The sequence below is a fragment of the Atta colombica genome, unplaced genomic scaffold (assembly GCF_001594045.1).
Source record: "Atta colombica isolate Treedump-2 unplaced genomic scaffold, Acol1.0 scaffold239, whole genome shotgun sequence".
In the NCBI taxonomy this organism is placed as follows: domain Eukaryota; kingdom Metazoa; phylum Arthropoda; class Insecta; order Hymenoptera; family Formicidae; genus Atta; species Atta colombica.
The window spans coordinates 116,369-126,066 of NW_017259337.1; the positions used below are offsets into that span (position 1 = coordinate 116,369).

At 29.7% G+C, this 9,698-nt stretch overlaps 1 protein-coding gene and 2 non-coding genes across 5 annotated transcripts in view; all 3 read left to right on the plus strand.

Annotated features, from left to right (window-relative positions):
* The first annotated feature begins 4,338 nt into the window (after positions 1-4,338).
* On the plus strand, positions 4,339-4,412 carry Trnai-aau. The gene has a single exon. It is a non-coding gene; the product is annotated as a tRNA-Ile (tRNA).
* A 1,397-nt stretch (positions 4,413-5,809) lies between these two features.
* Positions 5,810-9,698, plus strand: part of LOC108688823 — a 20,995-nt gene continuing 17,106 nt past the window's right edge. For all 3 annotated transcript variants that reach the window (XM_018195290.1, XM_018195289.1, XM_018195291.1), the window contains exon 1: positions 5,810-6,119. The gene's annotated coding sequence lies outside the window, so the exon portion shown is untranslated. The remainder of the gene's footprint in view (positions 6,120-9,698) is intronic.
* Trnar-acg lies at positions 8,821-8,893 on the plus strand. Its single transcript has one exon. It is a non-coding gene; the product is annotated as a tRNA-Arg (tRNA).

A 9,698-nucleotide genomic window follows, 5' to 3' on the forward strand; every position in this document is an offset into this window, starting at 1 on the left:
TTTTTGAAAAATGTACTTGTTGCGAAACGTTATCATCTGATGACCGTTCCTTGATTTAATAAAATATTTTATATTTAGGATCAACGATAAATTACTCACATGTTTGGCATAATGAAGATATGTTATGAATTGTTATAATAATTTTTTAAATAACACAAAGTAATAATGTTTCACGCAAGTGTAATAACATATGAAACATTAAATGACACATATCGTAGAGTCTATCTTGTGGACGCTGACTCTATAATCAATGTAATGAAGCTGTAGATCAATTATAATAAGTTATATTTGTCTTGTGCAAAAGATAATAGAATGATATTTTCGCCTTCATTGGACAAATAATAACGTTTAAGCATACATACATTTACGTCGTAAGTGTATAATCAAAATAATTTTTAGGTCGGTTTCTATAAAGCCGGAATCAGATTACGTTTTGAAAATTGAGATTGAAGATTGAAATTTGACTAATGAGGACAAAAGAATTTTAGCTTCTATTATTTTGATTAGTCAAATTTTAATCTTTTAATTTTCAATCTCAATTTTTAATACGTAGTCCGATTCCGACCTTATAGACAATGTATGTGCTTTAAATTGTCATTCATTTTACAATCGATTCTTATATTTAAGATTATTTGAAGTACTGTCTTAAGAAATCATGAATCAATTAGAAAGTATTGATATCTTAAGATATTACTTAAGGAGATCTTATAAGAATACACTATTAATATTGTCCTTAAAACGCTTTAAAGTTTCAATATGCTCTAATTTTATTTGCCGATTATTACAAGCAAGAATTAATTGATATATACATATATTATTTCTTCCGAAACAGTTTACAAATTGATAAATTGTAATAATGCATGCATATATTATGTATCGTACATCGTATTTATGCATCGTAATTCGATTAAACATTTTGATGCTATATTTACTCTCGTATAGGAAAAAAAAGAGTTATATTGCACAACCAAGCTCGGGGCAGTGCTCCAATTTATTGATTCTCTTCGGTCGTAACATTTATCGATCGAAAAATATACATCAGGTCTCTCATACAAGTAAACTTCCGAATAGAATGCCAAGCGATTTTTCTGTCGACGTACCTTTATCCGTCTACAGAATGGAAAGGAATATCACGACAGTAGCGTGCGTCATTTACAAATTAATATTACATACACAATATTTCTTATCTATACTTTTTAAAAAAATTTGTGAGAAATAGGAAAATCGCATAATTATTAAAAAAAAAAAAAATTGAGAAGGTATTGTATTTTTTATTTTCATAGTAGAAAGCTAAAGAAAATAAATACTAGTACAATAAGTAATGAAGAAATATTGAGATATCACGTACATGGACTTGTAATATTGTGATATAATACTGGCTATATATAATAGCTAATATAATATTAGCTATTATTCATCATCAAACAAGTATAATACTGATGCATTAATTAGAAATTAATATTATAACTATAGTACTTGTTTGATGATGAATAATAATTAGTAAGTGTTCATTTCTTCTTCTCCAGGTAAATAATGCCCGGGAATTTACTTGCGAGCTTTTAGGATTAGAGCCCTATGACGCCAAAATTCCAAAGACACTACAAGTTTACGAAAATGTAGGAATTACATAATTTCATCTGCAGTATGATTTTATAAAGAGAGAGAGCTAGTAGATAACGATTATCGTCATTAATAGTATACATTTTTGGGTTTCTTAACAAGATATAATTAAAGATATGTTTAACATATTTGTCTAAAATACTATTAATAATATATGCTATTAATAATATATTTTATCGATATATTTGTAAATTTAGTTAAAGGCGTGTAAAAAGAGTTGTATTCATTGGAAAGGGGAAGAAGAGTTAAATTAGAGAGCTTAAAGATCATGAGTTCCTGAACACATATTTACAAATGTATGATCTTGTCTTCAGGGCAGCTCAGGGAAGAAGCACTTCTACACGCGCCGTGAAACATTTGTACGAAGTTAAATTACGATTAATTACTTCTCTTTTAATTTCAATAAATGCTTATTGAAAAATATTACATATATTTATTATATAATAATATTTATTATATAATAATATTAATGCTATTTATTTTATGATATTGTATAAAGTATTATAATGTAAAAAATTTATAAAAATAAGAAGTAGATAGTTTTGAACAATCATTTTTATTAATTTTATGTTTGTGTTATCAATAACTTTTATAATGATATACAGAGTCAAAAATTTTATTTGGATTAGTTTGAAAGTTTAGGATTACAGTCATAGAAAATGTAAACTGAAGCGATTTATTTTAATAGAAAAAAAATGCCTATAAAGTGCGTTAATCAAGAACTATAGTGCCTAGGTCATTAATTTGAAAGAATTCGGAATCGAATTTGAGAGACCATAATCTGTTGATTGGATTTTGATGGGCTTGATAAGAATACCAATTGAAAGCTGTACAATGTTTATAAGCACATTGTGTTAATTTTGCTATCTAATCTAATAAGTTCGAGCTGCTCGAAATAGATTTCAGCTAATCCAAAGATGAATCTGATGAACAATCTAGAACTTGTAATAACGAGGAGTATTGGAGTAAATTCGCCAAACAAGATCTCTTCAAAATGCGTTGAATCGTATATTTGTAAAACTGAATAGAAGTAGTGTACAGTCGAATAATGATTCAATTAGAGCTACTTCTATTCATAATTTTTTAAGACAAATTTCACATCGAGTAGAGGAAAATTAAAATTTAAATTACATTAATAAATTAAATTTGAGAGAAAGGTTGAATTATGCCTACATTCGAACTGAAGAAATGCATTGAGCTATGTAACGTACTTTCCGTTATATTGTGGCTTACTGATTTGACAGTGCGGTGCCCTTGCAACATGTGTTCGTTGACGCATTCGATCAATTTACACTTTATATAAAAGTTGTAAAAGAAGGAAGTCAGTTATAGAACAGTTGTTAACTCACGGTCTATGTAACATATGTATCAATCGAAACGAATGGCAGTCCATTGACCGTTCCCTGTCATTTCTATGAATAACAAAATCGATATAGGGTTCATGAACTCTTGCAAATAACGAAGATAAGTTCTCGGATGAGAATGGCAGAGGAATTGCTCGTGTTCAGAAGGTGAAGGATCATTAACATCAGAGGAAAAAAAAAGAATATCAGACAGTGATATTTGAAGATTTTTATTTCATAAATTATGTCTTCACGCGTGATATCTTCGAAATATTATTATGTAAAAAGAAATTATATAAATTCATGGACATTCAATGAATTTAAAATTAGATAAAAAAAAATTATTTAAAAATACATTTTTGCTTAGAAAAAATTTAACTATATTATATTTTTATCTCTAAATTGATTGGATCTAAGAAAATAGATGTATATATTATTGTATATATTATTATTATATATATGTATTATTTATAAATTGTATGTAATAATACATTGTATGTAAACAATGCATTGTATGTAAATAATAAATAATAAATGAAATATATTAAATAAATTATTATATAATATCTGGAGATACGGTAGTATTTATAGTATCTCGGCGCTAAGATTAGACGTCGACTTACATATATGTAATATAGATTATAGAAGATGAAAAAGTAATTATAAGCAATATTAAATGTAATCACACAAAAATAATAAAGCCAACGTAAATATATAAAACATGCTTCCATTTTCTATCGAACGATAATTTTACGGCATAGTTCGTTTTACAATATTAGCTTTAGTAATAAAAATTATAGTTATTAAAATGAAAATTTTAGTTTAAAGATTATTACATTATATTAATTTAATTTGAAACAGCAAATGCATTTAGTAAGAAAATCATTATAGTATCATGTTAAAATGATTAATTCTTAAATTTGCTTTATTCAAATAATCAATTATTTATAAAATAGTTACATTAAATACTGTTATATTATTACATTAAATAGTATATATTATATTAACAATATAATTTTAAACATAAATATAAAAAAAATAATATTTAACAAGCGTGATCCACGTTAGCTCAGTTAGAGCATCGTGCTAATAACGCGAAGGTTCGATCCCCTCATGGGCCAATCTATCTTTTTTAGCGAAATAATTCAAACAAACATTTTTCGTGAGCATTTGCTGAAAATGCTATCATAAAGAGAAATATAAGAACAAAGGCAGAGCGTCACACTATTTATATAGCAAAAGTCGTGGATTCGGTTCCCTCATGATCTATACATCTTTTTTAGCGAAATGTTCATGCAGAACAAATGTTATTATTTTCATAAATAAATTGTAAAATGAAATGGAAAATTTTATCAGAAAGAAGTAATGTACAACAGGCCCATTAGCTCAGTTGGTTAGAGCGTCGTGCTAATAACGCGAAGGTCGCGGGTTCGATCCCCTCATGGGCCAAATTTTTTTTTAATTTATAAATCAATATATATTATTTTTATGTAAGTAAAATACAGCATGATAATTTTACAGCATGGTAATACTTTTAATTTACTAATATTTTTGTAATCTTAAATGTAACAATGAATTTGGTATAAGGATTGATTAACATAAAAAATGCTGCGGTTGTCAGTTTTTAACTAGTTTTTTTTTAACATTTATTTCTATTTATAAAAAATATTTAAATTTCTATATATATTTCCCAATCCTCCTGTTATTTCTATGTTGAAAAATTTTTAAAATAAGATACAAATAATTAGATACAATTCTCCTTTCTTCTTTTATCTATTCTTGATTAGTTAGAAAAATTGATCAAGTAGAATCGGTATATTACCGACAATAGATGATATATTAGCTTCAGCTGAAAGCGAAAAATCCGCTGATTGATCAAATAAATTTCTCGCATTTTAAATATTTTATATCGTTATTTGTAAGTTAAATTTTTTTATAATATATAAATATATTGTTTCTTCATATTTTGATTTCGAATCAAAATTAATGATTACATCTTGCGCAGTAATAATTAATAAATACGTTGCATCTCCTCAAGAGTGCGTGAGTGTCAAAGATTGAAGCACAAGAGTCCTATTCCCAAAAATTGCATATGAAAATACTATAATATTACGTATATGTTATAAATTTTCGGAGGGTTGTATGTTTATGCGTAAAATATATTGAGTTGTCCGGAAAGTTCGTGCCGATGTTGAAGGAAAATTGAAACGCAGAAGATTTAAATTTTAGTGTACATTTATTAAATTATACAGGTTAGTCGGCACGAACTTTCCGGAAAACCTATAATACTAATCTATATATATTACGTAATATAAAAACGTACTATATGCATGAATTATACATTTATGTATTATCTATAACATAAATAATCTATAGATACTCGAAGCCTAATATGTTCGTAGATTGGACTGCACTAAAGCTTCTATTTCGCTCATATATTTTTATTTATTAATATTGAGAAATAAGAAATATATTAACATAAAATTGAATTACTTCTTTCTATATTGTGTTATCCAATTTATATAATTAATTTACATACTTTACATTGTATTGTCTACATGAAAAAGCTTATCATATATAAATTTAACGTAATTATAATGACAAAAATTCAAAGTAAATGTAATCTCGTATTATAATCGTAATGTATGCGATAGATTCGAAACTACGAACCCTTGTATGAAGCTTTGCGAGTCGATAAAATAGATAAATTTGTATTTACCGCTCGTCACCTGAATCACGGCGAATTGATGGGGGCAGTGGGGGTGAAAGGGTATGATACCCAGGCAGCCACCTGTCGTGCGCATGCGCAGGTCGCGCGTCGCGCAGGACACCTTGCCGCCCGCGACGGAACAACCGTCAGTGTAAATCAAAATGGCGAGTGTGATGATAGTACGCGACGGATGGTAGCGCATTTCGGCCGCTCTTGCGTTTCTCTAAGCGGTTTCTCTACGCAATAATGTGATCCACGTAATCGCATCAACAATTGCAACGACTGCGGAAGCGACGATCGGCGAGTTTAGCTCGTCGTATTTTTTTTCCTCCTTCTCTCAACAGACGCCGTCTCCGTTCAGCGCGACCGAACGTCGAGCACCCTCCTGTCTCCGGGGTGAATAACGACAGGGTGACAGCGACGCACGAGATCTCCTGCAACTAATTGTAAGTGTACAACGATCGTTCGCGTGTTGATATACGCGTTTTTTTTTTCACTGCATCACGACGAGGGTTCGCCGGGCGTATAGTGTTACGCTGTCGTGCACTTGGCGTGCACGAACCAGAGCCAACAGTGCTCGCTGTCAACGTGACACACCGACGTAAATATTGGAGTCGCCGCGCGCCTATCGACTCGCGCGTTCATGCACGCGGCGAAAAGCGAGGTTTCCGCACTACTTCGCTCGTGGATACCTTACGTAAAGCGCAATTGTGTGTCGCAGATTATGAAATCAGTAGTTTCCCCGGGCATGTGTAGACTTTTTCTCCCGAAACGAATTACTTAAGAAAAAAAAGAAAAACGAGCCGATTTTTCTTCTATTATTTCAGAGTTTCGCTGTTACGGGTGATTCTTGAAACGAGTTATATTCTTGAAGTAAGTTTATGTATTTTATGTCCATTTTTATCAAAGTAAGTTGACTTTAATCTCGACTTTAATTTATTCCTTATATTTTTTCCCAAAGCTTAGAATTAGAAAAAGATAAAAGACAAACGAAGATTGAAGTTAATCCACGTTGGTAAATACTAAAGAGAGAATAGCGTGATCTTTGAGTTTGATAAATCTGAACATGTTTCTTTGATAATGTATGTACGTACCGCAACTCGGTACGCGGCTGGAAATATGGAAATAATCATAAACACAGTTCAGTTTCTGTCGTAAAGTTTGTTAGAATGTTCGTCATAAGTATATCGGATGTGCCAATCTATTACCCTGACTTTTCGTTCCAATTTGCAACTTTAATGAGAAAGAAACGAGGAAATAATAAAGACGATAAAATATCCTATAAATATTGAAATTGAGCTTCGCTCAGCTCTTCGCTCTCCATTGTGCCAGGATTTCACTGGAAATCGCATCGTCGTGTATTGATTTGCCGTGCACGACGTTCGTTAAAAAATGTGACACGCGTCGAACGCAGCTATCGAGAACTTCAGGAAACTTGTATGGAACACGCTCGAGCCTGTCGATACTCGAGGATGAATCGCGAAACAATACCGCGTATAACTCGTTCTGTACACTTATCCCGGAAATGCGTCGAGACACGTTATCTTTTCATATCTTGAATATGTAAGAGCGAGCCTTCGTCTCATCATCTCCTTGTGCGAGACATTCATAAAATTGAATAGGAGAATAATCGATATATACTTAGTCGGCAGTTTGTTTTTCCTACGAATTAATTGTGTCATTTAGTCGATAATTAAAATCAAGGCTAACAAGATGCTTCACAAATAATTATCCGAAAATCCGATTGTTCTTTGATAGATCTCTAATGTCTTCATTTCACGATTGATTGATACAGATTGCTCCAGAATAAATATTATTTTTCAATAATATAATTTTGATGCGAATATATATCTGGAAAATTCCTGTTTATTAAATTTCATAAATGCAAGTTAACTTTAATCTCGGTTTAATTTAATCTTTATCTTTTTTTAATTTTTTTTCTTAGAACTTTTTTTAGAATTAGAAGTTTTTATATTCTAATATAAGAAATGGATATATGCACGCTTAATTGAACGCAAAAGAATTCTATCGCGAAGCTTTAAGATACGGAAAACATATAACATTTTCACGTGAAATTTTTCGTGATTGGCTATATTATTATCGATATTGAACGACATTTTATGATGCAGCACATCACAAAAATGAGAAATTTGTCCAAAGATGCGTGACTGCAGTTCAACACGTCCGTGAAATAATAAATATTCACTTGTCGCAAAAAGAAGGACATATATGATTTACGGTTGAGACGGATATTTGCGCCAGACATATTGCATGAACATAACGAAATTATCAACGTACATCTGTTTGTTATAATTAAAAATTTTAACTAAAGTTAACTTTAATTCTATCAGACATTTTTTAAAATCCAATAGAAGATCGTATGATAGACAGTAAAAAAAATGTTTTGTCTGCATGTTTTGTTTGCATGAAAAAAGATAAAGATAGATAAATTCTTTTGTCTTAATGTTTGATGATCGGTGATTTATCTTTGTGACAATGGATACTATATTTGTCTTGGAGTTTAGGCAAACGACAGAATCATTAGGAATCTTAAAAAGGTTTTTTTTTTAAATTAGAACGGATTATCCTTTATTTTTATTAATTTTTTTTTTTATTTTTATAGATTTGCTTTTTTTGAGAAATTACAAGTATAGCTTACTGAGAATAGTATAATTTATTTATAGAGATATTTGAGTTTTGAAATGTTTAACGGGAATCGTAAAATGTCAAATGACCGTAAGTAAAAAAAAATCTATAAAAATGTCCAAGAAAGCGATATAATCGGAAATTAGAACATCCGATAATACTTTAATTTTACTCTATTTACATATATAGATGATTAATATAAATTGCTCCGAGAATAAATAAAAATATTTTTCAATGACAGTTTTGACTTGAATTTGGAAATTTATGAAATTCGATAGACGGCATATATTTCTGAACATTTTGTTATACAATAAATAATAAGTATAAAAGGATAAATACAATTAAAAAAAAAAATAAAGAATCTTTGTATTTTATCAGAATATAAAATTCTATTACTGCGTTATATTTTTTCTATATAATGAAAAATATTAATCTCTTACTTACGTTTGACGATTTTTATATTTTCTGTATGTGCCTTCTGAAACTATTTCGCAAGCAGTTGGTCCTGTGGCGCAACGGATAACGCGTCTGACTACGGATCAGAAGATTCCAGGTTCGAATCCTGGCAGGATCGGGGCGTATCTTTTTTCTTCCGTTCAATTTCATATTTTTATGACTCATTGCACCTTGACGAGCTGGAGTATATTGTTAACAAAGATTGCATAATGTAACCGGTTTATACGCGATGTCCAACCGAGCGTTGCGTCGATATATCACGTCGGGAAAACAGAAGACAGATACCGTGCGTATATCAATACTGCGTATTCTATTTAATTACATCATTTTTACTGTCGCAATTAGAATCCATATAATCAATCGCACGTTTGCCCGTTAAAATAATTAATATTTATAACTGAAGCGGATACTATCGCAAATTACAACCGGAAATTCGGTTTTTCTGACGAAGAAAAGTGATATAAGCGCGACATATTGCAATGATTTTTTATTTTTATTAATGAATTTATAGAAAGAGTTACTTTAATGTAACTTTAAAATTACAATTTACAATTATTATATTTTTTAAGATAAAATATTTCTTTCTTTGAAATGTTGATAAACGGTACAATGTTGTTTTGTCACAAACTCTGCGAAAATAATCGTGCATAGAATACAAATAATTTTATAAACACTGTACAGAAAGAACGATATTAAAAAAATTTAGCTTTATAGATGTGGATCTGAAAATATTTTGTTTGGGTCATCAAAATTAGTGGGTTGCTAGAATGTTAAAACTGTTTACAATATTATCATCAATGTTTAAACTTCTTAATTATTTTGATAAGTTTGATGTTTCAACTAAGTTATTTTCAGATATGTATTTAGTTAAATTTTTAAATACTTTTGTAAAATCATTTTTTTCACGTATATATATATATATA